Consider the following 27,358-nt stretch of genomic DNA (forward strand, 5'->3'; position numbering starts at 1 on the left):
GTCCTTCTAACACTCCAGCCACACGCGAGACCTGACCCACACCAACGACGCAGCGTTGAGGCTAGAAGGCCAGGCACCTAGGATAATGCACTTAGTTGTTTGTTCTCTTGTCGAACGTATTGGTTCTACACTCGGAAAGCCTGCTGGAGGGGTGCAGCAAGGGCAATGTGGCAGTGCACCCATCGGTGCTGAACACGGATGGCATGCACCACCACAGCGTTTCTGCAGCAACCCTCACCTTGGAAAAGCCTGCTGGGGGGATGCGGCAAGGCCGCGATGGTAGTGCACCCATCGGCACTAAGCACTGATGGCATGCACCACCATCGCGTCTCTGCGGCAACCCCCGCCTTGGAGACGCCCGGTGGAGTGACGTGGCAGGGAGGCGATGGCGGGAACACCCTCTCTACTGCATCACTCGCCATCTTCTTTGCTTTGCTTTGAGTTACTCCGTGGCCACCATGCCCTTTTATAGGCACGATGAAGAATCCTAGCGCCGTGCACGCCGAGCTACCGCGGCACACGTGGCGACACCCTCCTGTGGTAAGAGCCTTGAAGCGGTCACCATGCACCAGTGGCTACCCGCTAGACGACACGGCCGTGAGTACCCCACGAGTATCACAGTGTGTCTGATCCCTATCCTTATCCTGCATGTCAGATTCTTACCAAGCTCGAGATGCTGCAATTTTTTTTCGAAACGCACGAAGAAAGGTACAGTACAGATAACCCTCCTGCCTCCCAGCCCCCGGGCACAGAAGGGTCGATACCAAACTTGGGTGTGAGCATTCTTCTTTTCCCATGATGCAGTTGCTGCGTGGTGCGTGTTGCGGGGAACCCGGCAACGGCACGACCCCGTACCGGAGTGATCTGGCAACGGGATTCTTGTTTTTGAGGCTCCGGCAGCCCCCTGCTCACAGCCAAGGATGGAAAGAGACTTCTGTGCACCTAGAGCAGGAGACAGAAGAAAGAACATGCAATAACGAGACAACTTGAAATTCAGAGGAAATCACTTAATTTTATTCATAGAAACTAGCGGATTACAATCGGGGGTTGCCCGGCTACACTAGTTCGAGAGGCATGCTGCAGCAGCATCACCCGTGGGTCAGGCTCCGCCGCTTCACGGGTAGAACTTGCGCAAGTGCTCAAGATTCCATCTGTTTTGCACCGGCAAGCCTTCTTCGGTTTCAAGTCGGACAGCCCCCGGCCTGGTCACCTGCACTACCCGGAAGAGGCCCTCCCATTTCGGAGCCAGCTTGTTCCCGACCTTTGTTCCTTGTATCTGGCGCAGGACAAGGTCTCCGACCTTGAGGTCCTGGGTACGGACTCGCTTGTCATGATAACGGCGGAGTTCCTGCTGATAGCGTGCAGCTCGTACAGCAGCCCGGCATCGAAGTTCTTTGATGAAGTTAAGATCGTCAGCGCTCTGCTCGTGTTGGCTATGCTTGCCGTACGCGCGTAGAGAGGCGAAGTGGATCTTGGTGCCTATGCCCTCGCAGTAAGCTTGGAACACGGCGCTCATAAATTGTGTGCCATTATCGGTGATGATGCCATTAGGCACACCAAACCGGCACACAATGCCCTTGAAGAACTAGATGGCCGCCTGAGCGGTCACCTTCCGCACTGGTTCCACCTCCACCCACTTGGAGAACTTGTCGATGGCCACGAGCAAATACTCGTAGCTGCCAACCGCTCTCGGCAACTTGCCGACGATGTCTAGCCCCCAGACCGCGAACGGCCAGGAGGATGGAATGACTTGCAGGGCTTGCGCCGCCTGATTACTCTTCTTTGCATGGAATTGGCACGCCTCGCATGTCTTGACTAGTTGTTCGGCATCGGCTAGCGTTGTAGGCCAGTAGAAGCCGTGCCGAAAAGCCTTGCCGGGTAGAGCCCGAGAGGCCACATGGTGCGAGCATGTGCCTCGGTGTATGTCTTCCAGAAGTGCGCGCCCCTCGTCTTGGGGTACGCAGAGGAGTTTTACCCCATTTGCACGCCTCCGGTAGAGATCCCCGTCTACCAGAGCGTACATCTTGGCTTGCCGAGCTATGTGCTCCGCGGCAACGTCGTCTTCAGGGAGGGCTTCTCCCTTGAGGTAGCGGGCGATGTCCACCGCCCAAGGCGGGGTTTCCCTACTCATGCATGCCGCCACATCGGTGGCATGGACCTCCGCTGTTGCGGGGTTTCCTTCGGTTGCCAGGGGGGGGGGGGGGGCTTCCGGCAGCCGGCTTGGGAGTGACTGAAGGCGTAGTCTACCTGTGCCAGAAAACACTCCCGCCGGGACTTTCTGGCGCTCGCTGTAACAGCCCAAGAGCAACATTTACATTTAAGCCCTTGTTTGGACCTGTTTGTAATTTACTTAAATGTTGTGTGACAATTACATTTGCATCCATGCCATGCCATGTCTATTTATTTGTGTCACATGAGTTTTAAATTTGCATCTCAACTTGTGGTTTGAATTCTTGTTGTCTGAATTTGCTAGAGGATTCAAATATGAATCTTCCCTTCTTTGAGTTTGAATTCCTTTTCCATAATTTATAAAAGAGAGTCAAATGGATTTTTCAATCTTTAAATCCATTTGAACATTTTCAAATACTAGCACTATATTTTAAGCTCTCCTATTCCTTAGCTCTTCAAATTGGTATTTGAATTTTGAATCCAAAGTTATTTGCAAAAGAGAAAACAGGAAAAAGGAAAAGGAAAAGAAAAGAAAAAAAACCTTACCTCCTTACCTGGGCCCAACTTCGCGCGCAGCCCCGCCGCCTCGGCCTTTCCCTTCGCGCAGCCCCGCAGCGCCTCGGCCCAGCTTCTCCCGCAGCGCCTGCAGCCCAGCTCGGCCCAGCCGCCTCGCGCGCCGCCCCGCGTTGCGCTTCCCCGCGTTGAAGGTGTATTCCACGAAGTACGCCATCTCTCACGAGCTTCTCCTTCCCTCTGCTTTCTTCCTCCTGGCCGGTGGAGCCCTCGCACGCCACGTCGTCGAGGACAGCGACAGCCACCTCCCTTCCTCGCCTACTTAAGCTGCGCCGCGTCTCCTCCCTTCCCCAGCGCCAGGCAAACCCTAGCTAGGGTTTCCTCTCCCTCCTTCTGTGCCACCGCCGTCGCCATCTTCCCGGGCCGTGGACGCCACTGCGTCGCGCTGCCGCCTCCGGCCGAACCACGACGCCCCGACCGTGTCACGAGCTCCGCCTCTTCTTCCTCTTCGTTCGCGTGCAAGGAATTTGGCCGGGATCGCCTACGTCGACGCCTAGCTCGTCTTCCCGAACTCCGGCCGCCGCCTCTTCTCCGGCAAAATTCTGGCGAGCCCGTCCACGAAATCCTCGTCAGCTTCCTCCTGAGGATTTGGGGTGAGCTCTTCTTCCTCCTGCTTCTTTCCTTTCGCGTTTTGGTGCATCATAGCGCCATAGCGCTGCCGGGCGCTCCGGCTTGCCGCCGGCGAGCTGCTACTCATCGTCGCGCCGCCGTTCCCGCTAAGGACCGCGTGGTGGCCTTCGTGCCACCTAGCTCAACTCCGCGCGCCGCTTTTGTTTCCGCGTTTGCTAACCCTCCGCGCTAGCTTTGGTTGCCAGCGTTCATGCCTTGCCGTGGCCGCCGCGCGCGCCCGCAAGCAGCTAGCTTGGGTTGGTTCAAAAGGGCGCACACCCTTCTTATGTTGAGATCCGAGTTCTTACCGTAGTGGCTTGCTTCCTCAGCGTTGGATCTGGCCGACGCGGGTTCGATTCCCCCTCGCGCGGAATAAAAACCCCATTTTTGGGATTTCACTGGCCACTGACACGTGGGCCCCGCGGACCCACCTGCCAGCGACCTGGTGCACCGCTGCGCCCGGTGGAACGAGTCCATGCGCCTGTGCCGCGTCAGCGCCATTTCAGTGAGCCCGGGTCCACACATCGGTGACCGTGGCTAGGACCTGACCGTGTGTGTTTTGGTTTTCCTTTTTGGATTTGTTTTAAAATTCCAGAAATGTTTCAACTCTTGTTTAATTCCTAGTAAATGCATGCTATGTCCAAATTGAGCAAACCATATATGTTTTGGAATCAGAAAAATGCAAGGAATGTAACTGTGCAGTTAGATTTATATTTTGAGGTTTCAAATTTCAAATCTTTCCCAGATTTGAAATTGAAACATAAGAACTTGTGTAGCTCCTAGTTTAAAATTGGTAATGAATTTGGACCTTCTGTAAAAATGTGAACTATTCTTTGTAACCTGTACTTTATGACCATGTTACTGTTTAATATATTTGAGCAAGGTGAAACCACTGTTATCATCCATCTTACCATCTAATGGATAATCTATTTCACTAAATGCCTAGAACTCTTATTTAAATTGAATGTATCATTCTATCACATGCCATGCATCCTTGTTTGCGCATTGCACCCTATGTATGCTTATTTCTACCTACCTTGTGTCTTTGGATCTTATCGTTAGCAACTCCGACTTACTCCGTCGATGATCCGGGTTCCCGCACTTATTCGGATGCCCTCTCTCGGTGCCTAGCGACCGAGCATCCAGGCAAGCAGCCATTCCTTGAACATGTTGATTATACCCAATGCATCTCTCTCATTCTTGCATTAAGTTATGTTCTCAGTTATTGCCATGATGCCTCTAGGATTGCATAGCTTTAGTCAGCTCCACTCAAATGCCTGTTGTCTTGTTCCTTGTCCTATTGCCATGTCACATGTTTGTTATTGCCCTAACTGGTCATTAGAAGTTTGCTTAAATTGCTAGTCTAGTGTCCTTACTTGGGGTTACACGATTACTCCATCCACATGCTACTTTTCTGTACTTAATTGCAATTATTAAATTGTGACCTGTTATTACCTGCACAAGGCAATGATGGGAGGCCGTGCTAATGCATTTTTGTTTTGTTCCATTGGCGCCGACCTAAGGATTGAGTTCTCGTTTTCGCCGACCCAAGAAACTTCGTACTAACCGCTCGTGTCGGTTTAATACTCGTTTCATAGCTCTTCCAGGGGCCACATAGTTCGGCCGTTCCATTTGGCATATGGCATATACATTGGTGTTGTGTTTGGAGACTTGTTGGTACTTTGCATACATATAGGACTGCGGCACACATCTGAAGTGTTTATTCTGCGGACACTGAACCACTACCAGCTGTTCCCGCAACTCTTGAGTCCGTACGACGCTTCAGCCAGGCTCTCGTTTCGAATTAGACTCAGTTGGGTGGTTCCCTGGATTAGTTGTGGGGCTTGGAAACCATATTATCTATCTTTTGAGACTTGTTGCATATCTCGTTTAGATCTCCCGTAAGTCTTGCAAGTACTTTGTACTCAGTTGCTTTGCAACGTTGTTTTCTCCAGAGTTTCCGGAGGAGCAGGTGAGTGGTTACTTCGTGGAGTTCGATGACGACAGCTTCGACGCTTAGCCAGAAGATTTCAGAGCAGGGTTCTGTGAACTTGTCGCGGGCTCTCCTTTTCCAATTTTAGCCTCTTAGGCAATAATTGTAACCTGTCCGTACTCGAGCCTAATTTGCTTCCGCTGGTGTAATGATGATTGTGGACATGTGTCCGTGAGTTGTAATAACTTGGTATTTTGCTCCATGTATGACCTTGACTTAATTCTTGTGTCTTAGAGTGATGTAATGATATCATTGTTGTTCCAACCTGCGGTGAACACATTGCATGTATGTTGTGAAGTGTTCATCGTAGGGAGGCATTGGGGCTTGATTTATGCGCGAGTTAGCATTTGGGGCTAAATTGCATAAATTCAGTCTCGGGGTCTCACAGCTGCCGACTTGGACAGTTCATCAGCCGCGAAGTTATCCTTGTGCTTGATGTGCTCGAATCGCAAACCCTTGAACTTGCGGACTTCATCCACGTATGATGCCATCTGCGGGCAGTCGTAGTCCTTGTTAACCTGGTTGATCATGAGTTGGGAATCCCCGCGGACAATCAGGCGCTTAATATCGAGGGCGATTGCCGCCCGCATCCCAGCGAGCAACCCTTCGTAGTCAGTGTGTTATTGGTGGAGTTGGGAAAGTCAAGTTGGATGGCGAATTTTAGCTGGTCTCCCGTGGGCGACTCGATGACGACTCCGGCGCCAGCCCCTTGCAAGCTGAAAGCGCCGTCGAAGTACATGATCCAGTGGCCTTCGTCCAGCTTGCCGGGCAGGCTGGTCTCTGGCTCCTCTTCTTCTATGCCTGTTGAGATCCACTCTGCAATGAAATTAGTCAGAGAGGCACTCTTGACACTCTTGGTGTTCGTGAAGTGTAGATCAAACTCTGACAACTCCATCCTCCACTCGGCCACTCTCCCGGTGGCTTCACGGTTGGTGAGGGCCCGCTCGAGGCAGAATCCTGACACCACCGTGATGCAGTGCGCCTGGAAGTAATGCGCAGCTTGCGTGATGCAAGCAGAATCCCCAGCAAGAGCTTCTGCACTTGCGGGTACCTTACGTGGGCGTCGTGCAGCACCGTGCTGACGAAGTACACAGGGTGCTGCACGAGCCGCTTGCGTGGTCTCAGCGCCGCCGGCTCGATGGCGGTTCCCGGGTCCGAGGCGGTTGCCGGGGCGGGCTCAGCCCCCTGCCCCGCAAGCCTAGCCCCGGGGAGATCTTCTTCTCTCTCGGCAACAAGCACCGAGCTGACCACTTGGCCAGTCGCCGCTAGGTAGAGCAGCAGCGGTTCGCCCCGCTTGGGGGCGACAAGGATTGGCGGCGATTTCAGGTACTGCTTCAGGTCCTGGAACGCCCCTCAGCCTCGGGGGTCCAATAAATTGGGCCCTTCTTCTTCATTACCTTGATGAAAGGCAAGGCGCGTTCGCCCATCCTTGAGATGAAACGCCCTAGCGCGGCTACACAGCCGTTGAGGCGCTGGACGTCCTTCACCCTGCGGGGAGCCTCCATCTTCTCGATAGCTTTATCTTCTTTGGGTTGGCCTAAATCCCCCTGTGTGAAACCAAGAAGCCTAGAAGCTGCCCCTAGTCTACACCAAAAGTGCATTTCTCAGGGTTCAACTTGAGCTTGATCCTGCGGAGGTTATCGAACATCTCCCGCAAGTCATCAAAAAGCGAGTTCTTTAGCTTTGACTTGATGACGATATCATCCATGTTGGCCTCAATGTTTCAGCCTAGCTGGGGTCCCAAACACTCGCGTAAGGCACGCTGGAATGTTGAGCGCGTTCTTCAACCCGAAAGGCATGCACGTGTAACAGTAGCAGCCAACCGAGGTGATGAACGCCGTTTTCTCTTCGTCCTCGACTGCCATCTTAATTAGATAGAAGCCGGAAAAGCATCCAAAAAACACAACAAATTGCAACCGGCAGTGGAATCTACTATTTGATCAATGCGGGGTATAGGGAAAGGGTCTTTGGGACATGCACGATTCAGATCATTAAAATCTTCACACATGCGTAGTTTGTTTTCCCCCTTGGGTACTACAATTGGGTTTGCTAACCAAGTGGGGTACAGTACTTACCTGATAGCCCCCGCAGCTTTTAACTGGTCCACTTCTTGGTTGATGAAGTCTTTACGCTCCTATGCTTGCCGGCGAACCTTGTGCTTGACGGGGCGGGCATTTGGGCGCACCGCAAGTCGATGCTCGATCACCTCCCTAGGGACTCCGGGAAGATCCGATGGTTCCCAAGCGAACACGTTAGCGTTCTCCCGGAGGAAAGTGATGAGGGCGCTTTCCTATTTGGCATCGAGGTTCGCACCGATGGTGACGGTGCGCTCCTCGTTGCCGGCTTGGAGGGGTGGCTTCTTCACCTTGGCGGCCTCCTCCTTGAGCTTCTGGCGCTTGCTGGGGCGTGAGCTCGAGCTTGTGCTTCCCCCGGCAAGTTGCTGCTGGGTAAAATGAGCCTTCTTCGTTGCGGGGCGATCGCCCAGCAGCGAACCTTCGCTTCCGTCGACGCCTTTGTCACCGGAATCCGCTGCAGCGGCGGCCTTGATGACCTCGCCAACACACCAAGCCGCGTCCTTGAGATTGCACTTGATGGATAGGACTCCGTACGTGGACGGCATCTTCATCACGCCATAGGCGCAATGGGTTGCTGCCATGAACTTGATCAACGCCGGCCGACCAAGGATCCCGTTGTACGGCAACGGGGTGTGAGCCATATCAATCATGAGGTGCTCAGTTCTAAACGCTTCCCAGGACCCGAAGGTAACCGGCAGCGTGATGCGCCCCAGGGGGCGCACGATCCCGGGGTTCTCCCCCGGAACGGGTCGGTGGGTGTCATCTGCTCTAGCGGCAACTGAAGCTTCTCCACCAACCTGGCGGACATGAAGTTTAACCCTGCTCTGTTGTCCACCAGCACCTTGGTCACCGTCATGTTGTTGATGACCGGTGAGATCACGAAGGGCAGAACCCCTGACCCCAGCTGCCGGGCTGGGTGATCGTCAGAGTTGAAGGTGATCGGCACGTGCGACCACTTCAACGGTTGCTGCGTCTCCATGTCTGGCAACAATGCACACACCTTCCGGGTGAGGCGCTTCACCGTGCTATAGGATGGGAGAGCATAAGCTCCCCCATGGATGCAGGCGATGCCGCGGGGCTCTTGGAAGCCGGGCTCGTCGCCCTCGCTGTAATCGGACTCGCGCTGCTCCTCAGCACGAGCCTTGTCTCGTCCCTGGGGAGGCCGCTCCCTGCTGGCGCGGGCTTGGCCTTGACCCCCCTGGGGTTCTTCTCTGCCGACATCTCCACCGGCAGGATTCGCTCCAGCTCTGGGGTCATTCGGGCAATCACGGGAGAGATGCCCGATATCGCCACAGTTGAAGCAGGCGCCGGCTGCCCGGCGCTCCTTGTGGCGCTGCTCGCGCCTCTACTTGATACCCTACAGGATGCGGCAATCCTACGCGTCAGGGGTGCTGTTGGCGCGGATGGGGCAGCGGGGCGCGTCGCCCGGTTTGCCACCAGACCCACCAGCGGACGAGGCCTTTTTTGGAGACCTCGAGGTAGCCCCCGGTTCCGCGGCAAGCACTTGCTTCCCGCTGCGCTTCTGGGAGCCCTTCTTCTGCGAGCCCTCAGCGGGACTCGCGGCAGCCATAGCTGCAAGTTCGGGCGCCAAGCGCCCTTCCTCGGCCATGGCACACTTGTGCGCCAAGGCGTAGAGCTCATGCGTCGTCTGGATCCGGTGCGTGCTTAGCTTCTCACGCATCTTGGGGTCACGAACGTTGATGGCGAAGGTGTTGATGATGGCGGCAGCCTCCGCCTCAAGAATGGAGTAGGAGAGACTGGAGAAGCGGTTGATGAAGCTCCGCAAGGTCTCTCCTGGCTTCTGCACGACCGTGTGCAGCTCTGCCATGGTTCCCGGGCACTTGTATCTGCCCTGGATCGCGTTTATAAACTGCTCGCGCAGGTCAGCCCAGGAGGCTATGGACCCGGCGGGCAGGTTGAGCAACCAGGTCCTCGCTGATCCTTTGAGGACCATCGGGAACCAGTTTGCCCTGACCTTGTCGTCGGCGCTGATGGCGTGCATCCCCAACGTGTAGGTCAGGATAAAGTCCTTGAGGTTCACGGTCCCGTCGTACGTCCCGAACGCCAGTGCTCGGAACTTGCGGGGCCATGTCACCCGACGTAGCTCGTGAGTAAATGCGGCGCAGCCGTCCTCGGCACCCATGGGAGCATCCTCCTACTCCTCTGGGTGTTGGCGTTCTGCCCCACGCCGGCGCTGGCGCTCCAAGCGCGGGCGGAGGTCTTCTTGCTAGCGGGCGTTCAGGAAGCCCCGCGCGTCACCCCGTGTAACGGTCGGTGACGAATCCGAGGACCCCACGGGATCCTCGCCTCCTTGCCCTCCCAGCGGGGGAGGGTGTTCTCCATGCCCCGAGACGCGGGTCGCGTCTCCGTGTTCCGGGTCCTGCCCCCGGCCTGAACCAGCCGGGGCGCCCCTCGCCTTGCGGCTGCTGGGCGGCGAGTGCAAGGAGCGCGTCCAATTCCGCCCTCCATGCATCATGTGCCGCCGTGCCTTGTGGTGGCTCGTAACGCACCATGACACGCGCGGCTATGATGGCTTCCGCTGGGGTTTGGGCGCGAGGCTGCCGATTCTCTGACAGGCTGCCCTCCCTATCCCCCGGTGCCCTTGGGTGAGTGGGGCGAGATTTCGTCGGCGTCGCACGTGACTCGGTGTGCTTGTGGCGCAGCTGCCGCCGCGCGTCTTCGGCCCGCGAGTGGACTCACTGGCCGGCGCGTGCGGCATTGTGGCTGCTCGCGCGACTGGCTCCGACGCTGGGAGCCGTAGGCGCCCTCAGCCGGTTGTCTGCTGACGGCCGAGGAAGTGGAGGTGGCATGAAGCGACCGCCCCCGTACAGAGTTCGATCTCTGTGCTTTTAGTGCTAGTCCCTGGATCGACTCACTAGCACACACAGTTCAAGATGTAATATCGAGAAAGAAAGGTCAATTAATTTTATTACATCGTCATCATCCAGAACTTTATAATACTTACAACTTTGCATAACCTGTCAGGTTAGCATTTAAAAATAATATAATTTATTCAACAGGGGAAAAGCGAGGAGAAACATTGAGCCAATTCAACGCCATAGAGAGCGCATGTAGGAATGCAGGCTCGTGACCAAACAACGTAACCTTACTCGTCGTTGGAATTCCCTGCAACAGTTTAAAGGTTGCAGCCACTAGGGTCAATACATTGAATGTATTTACAAGTTCACCGGGGATTATGACAGATCCTAACAAATATATGCAATTATTGGCTATGTGGAGTTCAGGCCTTTTGGCGTGGAAGCAATTAACATAACATTTTATCCTACCACAATTGAAGTTTACTAATAAGATAATCTATTGGACATCGGGTAGACACACCGATGCTCCTATTAAAACTAAGGACATTGAGTAGACACATCAATGCTCCTAACCCAAGTTTAAAACCATTCATTTTATTCAGAAGTTTGACTGAGTGAGACCTTACTTAGTTTCCATATCTAACCGCTCATGATTCATCCATAACCGGGGACATGGCTAAGTACTTAGTTTTGACACTCTCGAGAGGTTGTACACATTCCCCACAAGAAACCGACGGGTTAATCCCTTGTTGTCCTCAGGGTAGAGTAGCAACGGTGTAAATTATGAGATTTTCGGAAGTAATTTCCTAGACCACAAAAGAATCACGCTCCACCTACACGACTACATCATTACAATTCTTCGGGTCTAGGTTCATACAACATACTCTATTCTCGCCAGAGCCCATATAGCATGTGGTTGTACTGGAAGCAATTAAATAGGAACCCAATTCAGCCTCTGGTTACCCCAGGTGACATTCCACATTTGTGACGCAGGCGCTCCCCGAATCCACGGGAGAGATGATCATGGATGCTCCCGAATCCACTGAGAGACGACTCAGAGGGCCCCATAGAGATGGACCTGACGTCGCGTACAACCATAGTACTCAAAGCCGCCCACCCAGAATGGTTCATTAGGTGTTGATTTTAACCATACATCCAAAATAACAATTTTATTCAAATAATATTTCTAGAGTAAAAGTGGTTGCCTCCCACGTATACTTACACAGCATGGCTAAGCATAAACTAATTCGATGGCTATTGGTGGGGATATGATGGCGAGGAGAATCTACTCTACTAGGACAACATAGCTAGCATAAATATAATAATATAATCGTAATGCAGTTCTACAAACAACTCTAATGCATATAGGAATAAAATAAGTGCGATGATAGGTGATTCATGATCAAGATGAACTTGCATTGTCCAAAGTTGTTGTTGTTCTCGCACTCGTCGCAAAGACAGGGTTCGCACTCCGTAAAATCTAACCACAAAAACGTATAACCGAAATGAACAATCATCCAATACATACACGCAATCGTTTGAAAAATGCTATGATGCGATGCACATGATGCGACCTAAATTCTTGTTCCTGTCACAATTAGTTTGTTTAGTGATTTTTCATCTACGCGATGCAATGATAAGATCAGGTTCATGAGGTGCAACTTGGATACATAAAGAAATGTAAGCCGGTTTATTCCATTTTAAGCCAGATTACTCGTTCGTTGGTGATGCACTCATTTTCATAACGGACCAATTTTTCTACTGGTTCTACTGGTTAGAGTGTATCACAAAGAAATTTTATGAGTGGATAAATCATCCAAAATAATTATAAAGCAGTTTTTAGGTGATTACGTTCAAAGTAAAGCATTCTGTTATTTGGTACAGTTTCAGTTGTACAAAACTGAAAAACAAACTGTGCCAAAAGTTTCTACATGTCAAGAGGATTCCAAAAAGGTGCGGATCATCAAATTTGGTCAAACGGTTCAAAAGTTATAAGCGTTTGAAGTTCCAGGGGTTTTTCTGCAATTTTGCCATTTAATTCAATCCAGGAGATAAAAATTACATTTCGTATTTCTATTACAATGCCACGTGTTGCGCCGTGATTGGCCGGTACCGGTTTGTTTTAAAGTCTCTAATCTCGGCTGTTGGCCAAGATCCAACGGCTGTGGATCCTCGGGCTCACCTCCGGTGAGGCCTAGGTTTTCCGGCGGCGGGGTCCGGCGGCGGCGTGGTACGGGCGGGGGGGGGGGGGGGGGGCGGACGGAGTTCCGGGTGGTCGCCGGTCATCGGGGAGGAGGTGGGCGAGGGCGGCGCGGCGTGACAGAGTCGGTGACGCGCTCGGATTTGCAAGACGAGGCCTGTGGCGACGCCTAGGACGACGAGCGGCTGCGGCGGCGCGGTTCGGGGCTCCGGTGAGGACGGCGGCGGTGTTCCGGCTGTTACAGGGCACCAAAAGCGAAACCGCGCGCGTCAAAACATGCGCGAGGACGAGGAGGTCAAGAAATTGAAGAGCGCGGACAACAAGGCTCACCGGGGTGACGGCCGTGTCTCCAAAACGGCGGCCGCGGCGGCGGAAAACTTTTGTTTGTTCTTTTTCTTTTCTCTTTTTCTTTTTCTGTTTTTCCCTCCTAACTTTTGATTTAGAACTCCAAATGACTCCAAATAAATTCCAGAAAATCCTATCTGTTTTTCCCTCCTAACTTTTTTTTGTTCCTTTTCTTTTCTCTTTTTCTTTTTCTGTTTTTCCCTCCTAACTTTTGATTTAGAACTCCAAATGACTCCAAATAAATTCCTATTAGGTTCGGCAGTGGGCGTTGGGGATCGCTCCGACGATCGCCGGCGAGGCCAATGACGGGCGTTGCAATGCATAAGTCGGTTTACCCAGGTTCGGGCCACCCGGAGATGTAAAACCCTACATCCTGCTTTTGAGTGTGTATTAATCAAGGAGGAAGTGTTTACAGGTTGCTGGGAGAGTACCCGGGCGCTCTCTTCCTTTCTGCTAGGCGACTACTTGCTACTTCTGGGCTAAATCTCGAGGGATCGTAACCTCAGCTCGAGTCTGACCTTAGGAAAATCTGGACCCGAACCCCTGGACCGGTGGCGCTGGTCCTCCTTTTATACTCAAGGGGATACCACAGGTGCCACGGTCTGCATGGGGCACGCGTTTGGACACGCGCCGAACGAGGACCCAAGGCCGCTTGCCTTTGTTGTGCTGGCGTGCATGCACGGTAAAACGCACTGTAGCTAGGGTCATACGTGCCCTAGATTCACTGCGGGCTACTCACTGTAGGCTGACTAGATAGGAAACCACCTCCCTGTCAGAGCATTTAATGCTCGGCTTGTGCCATACTCCATGCTCCGACCAGCCCTGCACAAAAGGAGCCTGCCGGGCAGCCACGTGGCGTCGATTCTCTGCCTGCTGGGCACCAGCCCTGTTGTAAGCGCCTGCACCAGGGAACACCCTCCCCGGCAACTGAGCTTCCCGGGGGGCGTCCTGATGGGGATTCACGCTGTTATCCAGGGTAACCCCGCAGCCTGGCTAGTCCTGCCGGGCTGGTGGCTTCCCGGGCAGCTCGCACTGTGATGCCCAGGGTGTTGTCCTTGCGGGGAGCAAGCAAGGCGACTAACGAAACGAAACGACTTAACGATGCTAAGCATCCAGTGAATTTTTACACATCTTTGAGACATTTTGGCAGTTTCATTCTTTCTTAGGCGGCAATTTTCACATGATTCGTTTCTATACCCCGACTCGACACCAGGAACCCAAGTAGCTTTCCTACCGGCACACCGAATGTGCACTTGGCCAGGTTTAGCTTCATTCGGAATCTCCTCAAATTTGTAAATTTTTCCCGGATATCATCCAGTAGTGTAACGGTTTCTCTGGTTTTTATGACGACATCATCGACATATACCTACACGTTTTTGCCGAGTTGGTCGTGCAAGCATTTCTGCATGCACCTTTGGTAAGTAGCCCCTGCATTTCTCAAACCAAACGGCATATTCCGATAGCAATAAGCCCCGAACGGGGTGATAAAGGATGTCTTTATTTGATCATTAGAGTTCAGCGGTATCTGGTGAAAACCAGAGTACGCGTCTACAAAAGACAACAACTCACACCCGGCAGTGGAGTCAATCACTTGATCGATCCGTGGTAACAGAAAAGGATTCTTAGGACATGCCTTGTTCAGGCCAGTGTAGTCGATACACATGCGCCACACCTTGGCAGCAGTTGGGTCATCTTTCTTCTTCTCGACCATGACCGGGTTAGCCAACCAGTCAGGGTGCAACACTTCCATGATGAAGCCGGCAGCTAGAAGCCGGGATATTTCTTCCGAGATTATCTTCCTTCTGTCATTAGCGAAGCGTCGAAGGGGCTGCTTCACCGGTCTTGCGTCTGGCCTGACATGCAATGAGTGCTCAGCCAACTCCCTCGGTACACCCGGCAGGTCTTGATTTGACCATGCGAAGATGTCCCGATTCTCACGGAGGAAGCTGGTGAGCTCGCCTTCCTATTTATCATTCAGGCCGGCACCGACGATGACGGTTCGGTCCGGGAACTCACTGTCGACCGGGATCTTCTTTGTCCCCTTGGCTGCCTGGAAAGCCACGCTTCCATGAGGGTTGGTCATAGCCGGCAGACCAATCTATGCCGACTGAGCCAATGCGACGACTTCTTGCAGCTTCCTCTTCTCGCCAGCGATAACCAGTGACTCGGGCAAAGCAGATCCTGCTGCTGCGCACTCCATCGAACGCTTGTAGTTGCCGGTAATGATTATGGTACCATTTGGTCCCGGCATCTTCATCTTCAGATAGCCAATGTGGGTAGTCGCCATGAATTTAGCCAATGCCGGTCTGCCGAGCTGCGCATGGTACGGACTGTTGAGGTCCACCACCTCGAACACCAAGTTCTCGGTCCGACAGTTCTCCCTGGTGCCGAATAAGACATCAACTCGAATCTTGCCTACCGGAGCACAAGATACTCCCGGTACGATACCATGGAAGGTAGTCCGGCTAGGCTCAAGGATGTTATCGGTAATGCCGAGTTTAATCATCGTGTCTCGGTACATGATGTTTATGCTGCTGCCATTATCAATGAGAACTCGAGTGAACTTGACATTGATGTCAGGCCCAATAAGTGTCGGGTCGACCACCAGAGCATAACCACCAGGATTCGGCATGACTTTAGGATGATCTGCCCGGTTCCAACAGAGCTCCTGTTCCGACCAGTACGTGAACTTCGGCACTGCCGGCATGACAGCGTTGACTTCCATCTCACGCCTGCGCTGGCTCTGCTTGTCGGTCGGTTCCGTGATAAAAATCATGTAGCTCGGTGATGCTCCTTGTACTCGTTTCTTCCGGCATACTCTGGGATGCGTTGGTCTTCCACCTAATTGACAGCACTGTTCGCCGGAGGGGGTCCTTGAATCTGTGCATTGGTGCCTGTGAGCGGCGAAGGAGGGGGCAGTCGACTTGCCTCACCCTTCTCGGCCCGCTGTATCTAGCTGCATTGTCGGGTTGTGTGATTCGCCGGTTTGCTGGGGTTGGTCGTGTGGAAACGACAAGGCTGATCAAGCATCATCTCGAATGTATACTTCTGCTTATCTTGCCAAGGCTTCTTCTCTTCTTTTATTCCGATGATTGCCTCACCCTTCTTGGCCCACTGCTGATTCCCAGTCTTCTGACGCTGGCTAGGACCGGCATCAGGTTGATCTTGAATAGCCGCGACATGGGCTGGCCCATACCGGTAATCCGGCCTGTCATCCCTTCTTTTATTCCGATGATCTTGATGATCATTCCTCCGGAATGCTCCGGCAGGATTGTATGTCGGCTGCTCTCTTTGCGGCTCTGCCAGCATCAACGATGGCTGAGTCGGGTCACCCAACGCATACATGTCGGCAATCTTGATCATCTCGGACAAAGTGGCCAGCATTTCCCTTTGCAACTTCTGCCACAACATGCTGCCATGTCGGCACCCTTGGGCAAACCATGCTATTGCTTGCGACTCCACTATCCCTTCACAGGAATTGCGGAGGTTTTTCCATCTTGTCAGGTAATCTCGGTCGGTCTCATTGTCCCTTTGCTTGCACATGGACAGCTGCTGAGGGCGGTTAGGCCTCTTGTAGGTGTTGGTGAATTTGCTGACAAAAGCTTCCTCAAAATCTATCCAGCTATTGATGCTGCCTTCCGGCAAATTGTTTAGCCAGATCCTGGCTGGCAGTACCAGCATCTGGGGTACATAACGTACGGCCCATCTGCAATTGCCGCCTGCCACATGCACCGCAGTGACATAATCTTCCAACCAATCTTCCGGCTTTGTGCTGCCGTCATATGTTCTCGTACCCCTGGGTAGTTGGAAACCCTGGGTTGGTGTCTCTCTCATGATCCGGTGAGCGAAACAGCGCGGTCCTAGAGGACCTTGCTCTTCCAGAAGCTCCGACAGATAGATTCTGTCAAGCCGATGTCGGGCATCTAGCGGCGACACTTGCCTGTTTCCCACTCGGGCTCCAAGTGGGCCGACATTGTCACGTTCTCGCTTGAGATAGCCTTCATCTCCCATGGCCGAGTATCCGTCATCGTAACGGTTTTGCCGGCAATCTTCACCTCGATACAGGGGGTCTCGCCCGGCACCCTGCGGCAGTATTGGGTGCCGGACCCCGAGGTTGGAGTCCATGACCAGCCGAGTGACACTCTTGTGGGTCTCGGCGATTGTTGCCGAGATGCAGACCACTTTGGCCGTCATCAACTCTCCTAACCATTTGCTTCTCAGCCAAGGCCGGATCATAAATCTCTAGCCGCTTGTCTCGGCTTGTATTGACACTCTTGTCCGGTCTGCCACCAGGTGAAGACGCTTGCTTGTCGGCCCGGCCGTCAGCGCCCGCGGCCAAGTGAATGATCTGAGATGTACCGGGCTTGCCACGCAACCTCATGTACGCCTCGTTCTGCTCATTAGCCTTGCGAAGCACCTCCTTCACACGCAGCTGCTGCAGTCGGAGCGCCTCTCCCATGAGATTCGGCACCTCTTCTGCTGCGGCCTAGGCTGCCTTGAGGTTCTTAACAGGGGTGCTATATTTCGGCTTTAGTGCCGACGCAAAACATGCCGACACCGGGTATTGCCCTGCCATTCCTAGCTATCTCGGCGTTCAGGTTTCTGCCACGATTACGCACTTCCCCAACTCGGCTAGGGGTATGCACTGCATTAGAATCGAGACCATGAGCTTTGTTATACTCACGGAGCGAAATCTCGAGCTCTTTCTGAGCACGAGCCACGTCGACAACTTCCTGCAGCAGTTTTTGGCGTTCCAACTCCAGCTCAGCCTGAAGCTGGGCCGAGTTGGCGTTTGGTGCTACGGGCAAGGTCAGCATTTCGATGGCGGCCTGGAGCGGAGTCGGCTTTGCCGGCACAGTGGACGTGCCGGCTTGAGCAGCAATGTTTTCCGACTTCTCCATCGGAAACTTCGCCGTTCTGCCGGACTTGCTTGGGAGTCCGACGCTCTCTGCCGCGCCCTTGCCAGCATCGCCGCCATGACCGGTTACCATGACTTCCGCACGGTCAGCGGGGCAGTCAACATGTCGGCAGCGAACCGTGCAGACGGCGGGAGAATCTTCGGCCACCACCACCTGCTCGGGATACCTGCAAGGAGTGTCAGTGGCGACATAGATCTCGTGCGTACCGAAGTTGATGAAGCGGCCTGCGCAGGGAAGTGGCGCGTTGTTGAAGCAGCTTGTGTTGTTGTCGATTGTTGTAGTAAAATAAAACCCTTATATGGGCCGGGCCGTAAATCCTACGTGACGACGACCAAGTCAACATTTCGCAAGCGCGAGTCAAGACGCCCGCGTGGCGCAGTCAATCCTACATGGCAAAGGGAGACAAGTCAACAAGTCAAGTCTCTCATGCCATGGTCAAAGGGTCAAATGAGTTAGTGTAGGGGACAAGAAAGGTGTGAGAAGGGGGCCTTTAGTCCATTGTGGACCATGGACTAAGCCCCACTTTTCTCACATGGTGCACGCAAAAGCTATGGACCAAAGGAGCTATTTTTACCATTTTGCCCCCACTTTTCTCTTTCCCTCAAGGGTAGCCATGGTCTTTTGTCATGGACCCCTAGGCTATAAATACCCCCCCATGGGGGCATGTATCGTTCACTCTCACTTGAATAAACTCAAGGGGAGAGGGCTAGAGAGTCTCTTTGAGAGGAGCTCTAGTTTCGGGATCTCGGGAAGCCTCTTTCGGCCCGAGCCTGAAGGAGAAGGAATCGGGTTAGAGTTTTAAGGGTATCTCGATCCCGCTACTTAGGAAGCCTCGTTTGCCCAAGTACGAAGCGGCCCCTTTCGACCTCTCGCTAAGTGATTCGGGGAGCCTCGATCGATCCAAACGTTTTGGCTAACGACCCCCTCAAAGCCTGTCCTAACATAAGACTAAGTCGCACCCGCAGGGTCGACCGAACCTATTCAAAAAAAATCGACGTGTCAACTTGTCCAAGTGTACGGCGACCTTCGCTATAAGGCCGGCGTACATGCCCTACTTTTATACTCGTATTCGTGCCATCGAGCTTTGGCACCCCTTACTCTAATTGTTGTCGAGAACAACAACAGTGGCGCCGACCGTGGGGAACCCTCGCCGCAATTGAAGATTTAATGGCCCCGACGAAGACTACTTGATCGGGTCCCCAACTTGCCGCGAAGTCTACACGGTTGCAAACGAAGAAAGCAAGTGCCTCGGGGGCTCCCGAGGAAGAAGGAACCCTCACCAATCCGGACGCCGCCGCAAGCATGGTTGCCACGACAGAAGTCGCGGTCGCCTCTCCGCTACCGGCCGTCCCGGAAGGTACCGAGGTGCTCGAAACCGTCGCAGGTGGTCCCTCGACACTCACCAACGTAGTGGCAAGTATCGGCGAGCTGCCTACGGTTGCCGCCCCCGCAGGGGATACGGAACTCGGCATGCCTCGCTCGATGGGCTTCGCGCCACCTTACCTACAACCGGTGGTGACCCTGCCCTCGGAACCTATAAGAGGAAACAATGTGGCGTCGGGATGATCCGCGCCAGAAAACCAAGGAGTCCCGCCCTACGACCCCTCCAACCCAGGATTACCTCCACTGGCGCTCGCCGCGATCGCCCAAGGAGTTCCTTGGTATCATCCTTATTGGAGGCTTCCGCCGCAAGGCGTTCTCCAAGTCGCACACACTCAACATCAACGTCGCTTTGCGAGTGCCCCGCAAGCGCCCCTTTCTCCCCCCGTCGGGGTCGAACAAGGCGGCCACCAGGTACCACCTCCAGCTGCGCCTCACGGGGAACGAGACCCCAGCGTGGATGGAAACGAGCAGGTGGCGGAATCCAGAGCCCGTGCCGGTGGCGAAAGGAATTCCCGTCGACGCTCCGACCCTCCAAGAAAACGCCGAGATCATTCTCCAAGCGACCCCTCTAGCGACAAAAGCGACGAGGCAGGACCTCGTCACCAAAGGAAACCAAAAGAATCGGCCGACCTGCAACCCGCTCACGCCGGAGATCCAAGACGAGCCTTTTCCGCCAAGGTTCAAGCCACCCACGATACGGCATACGACGGGGAGTCGAATCCTCTTCAATTTTTGGATATCTACTCCACCTCCATACGGGCCACCGGGGCAGGTCCCGTCGAGATGTGCAACCTCTTTCCACTCACGCTCACTGGAATGGCGCAAACTTGGTTTTATAACCTGCGGAAGAACTCCGTGCACTCGTGGGAACGCCTCCAAGAGGTCTTCATCGCCAACTTTCAAGGAAACTTCAAAGAACCCGTACAGGCTCACAAGCTATACGCCGTGAAACAAAAGCCGGGGAATCCCTCCGAAGCTTCTTCCATCGCTTCGCAAAGGTACGAAGCCAAATCGCCAACCTGCCGTCGACCATCGTGATCGACGCATGCATGCAAGGCATTCTCCAAGAAGAAGTGAATCAGGCCCTAAGTCGCAATCCTCCAAGGACGACCGAGGAGCTCTATCGGATCTTGCAGGAATACGCCCGAGGCAAAGACGGGGACATTGCTAAGAAGGACGCGCCACGCGCCGCTCCCGAAGGAACTCCCTCGTCCGACAAACCCCCTGCGCCCACTTCATCTTCCAAGAAGAAGATGAGGTGGGGGAAAAAGGGCCCCGGCGACCAAGCCCGGAAAATCTTCACCGTCGAAGGACAATCATCATTCCAAAAGACTTGGCAACCCAAGAAGCCACCTCGTCTGACCGAGGGAGGAACTGGAAGATGCCTTATCCACAACTCGGCAAGCCATAGCACCGAGGAATGCAACACTCTCATCGTGGCTCGCGAAGAATTCCAGGCACGAATGCAGGCCCGGCGCAAGGATGAAAAAACTGCCGAGGCTCCGCGCCCTGCCAACGTCCTCATGGCTGACCTGGCACCTAAGGAAGACAACCTCCCGTTTCAGGAACCCGCGCATCACATCAGAGTGATACTCGGGGTCTCCGCCACTGGTCAAGGATTGAAGCGGTAGCGCAAGGAGTATGCACGCGAAGTCAATGTCGTGGGAACCTTCACCCCGACACCACCACCAAAATGGGCAAGCGTGCCAATCACCTTCATCGAGGAAGACGCCAAGGGGATACGCTCCCCGCACGACGACGCCCTCTTCATGACGGCGATCGTCACCAATTGTGAGCTCAAAAAGATTCTTGTGGATGGCGGAAGCTCCGCCGACATCCTATACCTGAGCACTTTGAAGAAGCTGATAGAACCACAAGGGGGATACAAGAACGGCTCGTTGCAGCCATCCCTTTATCCTCTCACCGGCTTCATACCGGGGAAGTACATTCAGCTGCTCGGACAAATTGAGCTCCTCACGACCTTGGGGGACGCCACAAATCATCGAACCGAGCTCGTGCGCTTCGACGTGGTGGACATGGAGGCCTCCTTTAACGCCATCCTCGCGAGTACTATGCTAAACCGTCTCTGCGCCGCCGTCCACCACAACTTCTTGTGTATGAAGATCCCGGGCCCAAAAGGCGTGATAACGGTCCGCGGCGAGCAATCTTCCGACAGGAATACCTTCTACTGCCATGAGACCAAGTGCGCCGAAAAGGGAGAATCATCCAAGAGTATCAACATACTTTCGTATGCAGGAGCATCCGAAACCGATCACCCAAAGCGCTACATCCCTAAGCCCCTCCTCAAAGGAGAACTCAAGGAAGTACGCGTCTCCCAAGAAGACGCCACGCGCACGGTGAAGATCGGAGCCGACCTCCCGAGTAAACTCGAGGAAGAACTCATCGACCTACTTCGCAAGAATTCTGATCTCTTCGCTTGGTCACCTTCCGACATGGGAGGAGTCCCGCACGATGTCATGGAGCATCGCCTCGCCGTAAGGCCCGACAAAGCTCCCGTAAAGCAAAAACTTCGGAAACTCTCCACCGAGCGATGCGAGGTCATCAAGCAAGAAATCGCCAAACTTTCCGACGCCGGGCTAATCCGAGAAGTTTGGCACCCCGAATGGTTAGCCAATCCCGTCTTGGTGAAGAAGGCCAACGGCAAGTGGCGAATGTGTGTGGACTTTACCGACCTGAATAAGGCGTGTCCCAAGGACGACTACCCGCTCCCTCGGATCGACCAACTGGTCGACTCCATGGCAGGATGCGAAAGGTTGAGTTTCTTGGATGCCTATTCAGGATATCACCAAGTCCACATGGCCAAGGAAGAGGAGGAAAAAATCAGCTTCATCACTCCCATCGGCACCTTCTGCTATTGCAGGATGCCTTTTGGTTTGAGAAACACCGGTGCAACTTTCCAACGCCTCGTCAGCCTCATCCTCAAGGAACAATTGGGGAGAAACGCCGAAGTATACGTTAATGACGCCGTCATCAAAAGTCAAATTGCAGGGACCCATCCCAAGGACCCGCAGGAAACCTTTGACAATCTCCTCAAGTACGGCGTGAAGCTCAATCCGGAAAAGTGCGCATTTGGAGTTTGAGGAGGGAAACTCGGTTTCCTTGTCTCCCAACGGGGGATCGGGGCCAACCCGGAAAAAATTCGGGCCATCCTGAAGATGGAACCTCCTCGCTCCGTCAAAGATGTGCAACGCCTAGCGGGAAGAATGGCGGCCCTAGGACGTTTCGTCGCCCGATCAGCCGAAAAGGGTCTCCCTTTTTCAAAGCCCTGAGGAGCCTCGACAACTTTGAGTGGACCGACGAAGCTTAAAGGGCCTTCGAAGAGCTCAAGACCTATTTGTCAACCCCTCCACTTCTCACGAGCCCAAAACAGGGGGAGCCTTTGCTCCTATACCTCGTCGCGACCCCGGTCGCCGTAAGCGCGGCACTCGTGAAGGAAGAAGATGGGTCACAACGCCCGGTGTCCTACGTGAGCGAAGCTTTGGGAGGAGCAAAGGGTCGATACACCCAGATCAAGAAGATCGCGTACGCGCTCCTCATGGCCTCTCGAAAGCTCCGTCATTACTTCATGGGCCACACCATCATGGTGCCAACTACCTTCCCACTCAAGGAAGTCTTCGGCAACAAGGAGGCCACCGGAAGAATCGCCAAATGGGCAACGGAATTGGCGCCTTTCTCGTTTGAACTCACGACGAGAACGGCCATAAAATCCCAAGTCCTAGCTGACTTCGTGGCCGAGTGGCACGCTCCACCAGCCTCACCCGAAGAAATCACATCCAAGACCGAGCCCTCCGAACCACATTGGATAATGAGGTTCGACGGCTCTAAGCGCCTCGACGGTGCGGGGGCTGGAGTTATACTCATCAGCTCCGAAGGCAAGATCTTGGAGTACACTGCCCATCTTGACTTCAATGCCACCAACAATATGGCAGAATATGAGGCGCTACTTCTCGGACTTCGACTGGCCAAGGCCATGGGAGTCTGACGCCTTCTCATCCAAGGAGACTCCCAACTGGTGATAAACCAAATGGACAAGTCATATCAGTGCCTTGATGAAAGGATGAAAAAAATACATCGAAGAAGTTCGCAAGATGGAACGGTATTTCCTGGGCATGGAGGCGCGATGCATTCCACGAGGAGAAAATCACCTGCCTGACAGGTTAGCCCGAACGGCCGGTTCCAAAGAACCGCTGCCACTGTTGGAAATATGCCCTAGAGGCAATAATAAATTTGTTATTATCATATTTCATTGTTCTTGATAAATGTTTATTGCCCATGCTATAATTGTATTGATTGGAAACTCAAATACATGTGTGGATAAATAAACAAATACCGTGTCCCTAATACGCCTCTACTAGATTAGCTCGTTGATTAAAGATGGTTAAGGTTTCCTAACCATAGACATGTGTTGTCATTTAATAACGAGGTCATATCATTAGGAGAATGATGTGATGGACAGACCCAAACCTAAACATAGCTTTTGATCGTGTCGCTTAAGTTTAAGTTGCTTATGTTTTATTATGTCAAGTATTATTTCTTTAGACCATGAGATCATGCCACTCCCTAGTACCGGAAGAATACTTTGTGGGCATCAACCGTCATCTCGTAACTGGGTGATCATAAAGGTGTTTTTCAGGTATCCCAGAAGGTGCTTGTTGGGTTGTATGGATCAAGACTGGGATTTGTCACTCCTTGTGACGGAGAGATATCTCTGGGCCCTCTCGGTAATATAACATCCTAATGAGCTTGCAAGCATGTGACTAATGTGTTTAGTTGCGGGGGTATTATATTACGGAACGAGTAAAGAGAACTTGCCGGTAACGAGATTAAACTAGGTATGGCGATACCGACGATCAAATCTCGGGCAAGTAATATATCGCGAGACAAAGAGAATTGGATACTGGATTAATTGAATCCTCGACATAGTGGTTCAACCGATGAGATCTTCGTGGAATATGTGGGAACTATTATGGACATCCAGGTCCCGCTATTGGTTATTGATATTTGATCATGTCCACATGTTCTCGAACCCGTAGGGTCACACACTTAACGTTTCATGTTGCTTGGGTTAGATGAGATAAATGATGATGATATCGAATTATGATTCGGAGTCTTGGATGGGATCCTAGACGCAACGAGGAGCTCCGAAATGTTCCGGAGATAAAGATTTATATATGGAAAGTTGTTTTCAGGGTTCTGGAAAGTTTGGAATATTTCCCGGTTTTGACCGGGAAGCTTCTAGAAGGTTCCGGAGGGATCCGGAGGGTTCCACCTTGAGGCCCACCTATCCCTGGGCTAAATGGGCCTGTGAGGGAGCACCCTGGCCTTAATGGGCCGAGGGGCTAGCCCACAGGGCCCATGCGGCCAGGAGGAGAGTCCTGGCCGCGGGAGAGTCCTGGCCGCATGAGAGTCCTGGCCGCCGGAGAGTCCTGGCCGCGGGATAGTCCTGGCCGGCCACGCCTCCTCTACCCCTATATAAATAGAAGGGGGGGGCAAGGGAGAGAGACACCCCAAGCTTTCAGTTGGATCTCTCTCCCCTGAGCCCTCCTCTCCTCCTCTTCTCACGCGCACGGCATAGCCCTGCCCGTGAGAATATTCACCATAGTCACCACGCCGTCGTGCTGCCGGGATCTCGTCTACCTCTCCCTCTCGCTTGCTGGATCGAGGAAGGAGGAGACAACGTGAAGCTGAACGTGTGGATACCAAGGAGGTGCTGTCCGTTCGGCACTGAGATTGATCTCATTGAAAGTTCCACTACACCAACAACGATCTCGTGATCGTAACGCTTAGCGGTCTACGAGGGTATGGTGTTCATGATCCCTCTCGTTACATACATCTAGTATATATATTCTTGGGTTTTCTTCCGCACTTCTCGTAGGAAAATTTTTGTTTCCTATGCAACGAACCCAACAGTGGTATCAGAGCCAGGTTTATGCGTAGATGTTTTGTACGAGTAGAACACAATTTAGTTGTGGGCGTTGATGTTCATATTGCTACCTCCTTTGTGCACTATCGGATTTTGCGGGATAGTGGGATGAAGCGGCTCGGACCAACCTTACTTGTCTTCGCACAAGAGACCGGTTCCGCAATTAACATGCAACTTGTATTGCATAAGGCGGCTGGCGGGTGTCTGTCTCTCCCACTATAGTTGAAATCTGATTTGCAATGGGAGGCCTATATGGTTAATAAGCAATTTGTATATCACCGTTGTGGCTTTTGCGTAAGTAAGAATGGTTCTTTTAGTGCAGCCCCTAAAGCCACGTAAAACATGCAACAACAAAGTAGAAGCGTCTAACTTGTTTTTGCAGGGGCATGTGATGTGGTATGGCCAAGATATGATATAATATATTTGATGTATGAGATGATCATGTTTTGTAATATTTCACGACTTGCATGTCGATGAGTTTGGCAACCGGCAGGAGCCGTATGGTTGTCTCATTAATTATTGTATGACCTTCGTGTCAATGATTTAATCGCCATGTAATTGCTTTACTTTATCGCTAGTAGTAGCAATAGTCGTAGTAGCAATAGTTGGTGGAGGCAACTATACATGACGCCCGAGGACCTAGGCGCCATGCTGGTGATGATGGAGATCATGCCCGTGCTTTGGAGATGGAGATCAAAGGCACACGAAGAGAAGGCCATATCATGTCACATTATTTATGCATGTGATGTTTATCCTTTTTATGCATCTTATTTTGCTTAGTTGACGGTAGCATTATAAGATGATCCCTCATTGTTAATATCAAGATAATAATGTGTTCTCCCTTAGTATGCACCGTTGCAAAAGTTCGTCGTTTTGAAGCACCACGTGATGATCGGGTGTTATAAACTCTACGTTCGCATACAACGGGTGTAAGCCAGTTTTACACATGCAGGAATACTTTGGTTAACTTGACGAGCCTAGCATGTACAGACATGGCCTCGGAACACAAGGAACCGAAAGGTTAAACATGAGTCATATGAATGATGTGATCAACATGCTGATGTTTACCATTGAAGCTACTCCATCTCACGTGATGATCGGACTTGGTGTAGTGGATTTGGATCATGTGTCACTAAACAACCCGAGGGATGTTGATTTTAGTGGGAGTTCATCAGTAATTTGATTAGCTTGAACTTATTATCATGAACTTAGTCTAATTGCCTTTGCAAATATACTGTAGATCAATGGCTCGTACTACGTTCAATATGAATACTCTCCTAGAGAAAGATAAACTGAAGTCCAATGGAAGCAACTTTACGGACTGGTTCCGGAATGTGAGGATTATCCTCGAAGCTGCCAAAAAGGCTTATGTTTTTGATGCAGCGCTTGGTGCAGAACCCGCAGCAACTGAGTCTGCTGACGTTAGGAACGTTTGGCTGACTCAATCTGAGGACCACAATGTAGTTAGGTGCGGCCTCTTGCTTGGTATGGAACCTGAGCTCCAAAAGCGTTTTGAGCACCACTCGGCATATGCTATGATTGGGGAACTGAATACTTTATTTCAGACCCAAGCCCGTGCGGAGAGGTATGATGCCTCCGAAAGGTTCTTTAACTGCAAGATGGAGGAGAACAGCTGATACGTGTGCGGGTGGCCCGATCTTTTGATGAGATTGATAACTCTCGATTTGGGTAGGAGGTGACGTTGACGATCCGACTACAACCTAGGAGGCAGCTCCTTAGCGATCGATACACCAACTCCAGAAGGTTATTGATCCCGCGGGGGCACGATCAACCTGACCACGAAGGTCTTTGTTCCTGCAAGCAATCGAAGAACAAGCAAGAACAAGATAAATAGCGGATGCAATCTAAAATTGCGAATATACTATATCAAACCAATGTCTCAACGAGACGATAAGTTCGGGTTCCGAAAGCGGTAAAACAGGTGGTCTAACCGACACACGCGATTACACGAAGTAGTAGCGATGGCTAACTTTTAACTAAACAAAACCCAAGGCTCCTTAGGGGGGGCTCATGGGGTATATAAAGGAGGAGGGAGAGATATTTTCGTCCACCTTCAATAAGGAGTACGAAATCCAACTCTATCTCTAACTTTCCTAACAAACTACAACTCTTTAGGAAACAGAAAAACAGATCCGTCAGCTTGTTTTGTCCGCCACGGTCAGCTCGAGTCGAATCTCTTGATGGGGCCAGATCCGTTGGAAAGGTCTTGTAATTACCTTTCCAACAAGTACTTGTTTGCTTGATTTGGACTCCGGATGCGACCTGGGTGATTAAAACAAATTCGGGTCTCCTGGCAGCTCGGACCCGA

The 27,358-nt window shown here is 52.5% G+C and overlaps 1 pseudogene; it reads left to right on the plus strand.

Moving 5' to 3' along the window:
• LOC112269366 overlaps positions 1–27,358 on the plus strand; it is a 40,099-nt pseudogene that overhangs the window by 7,994 nt on the left and 4,747 nt on the right.

This window comes from Brachypodium distachyon, chromosome 5 (genome assembly GCF_000005505.3).
Source record: "Brachypodium distachyon strain Bd21 chromosome 5, Brachypodium_distachyon_v3.0, whole genome shotgun sequence".
In the NCBI taxonomy this organism is placed as follows: Eukaryota; Viridiplantae; Streptophyta; class Magnoliopsida; order Poales; family Poaceae; genus Brachypodium; species Brachypodium distachyon.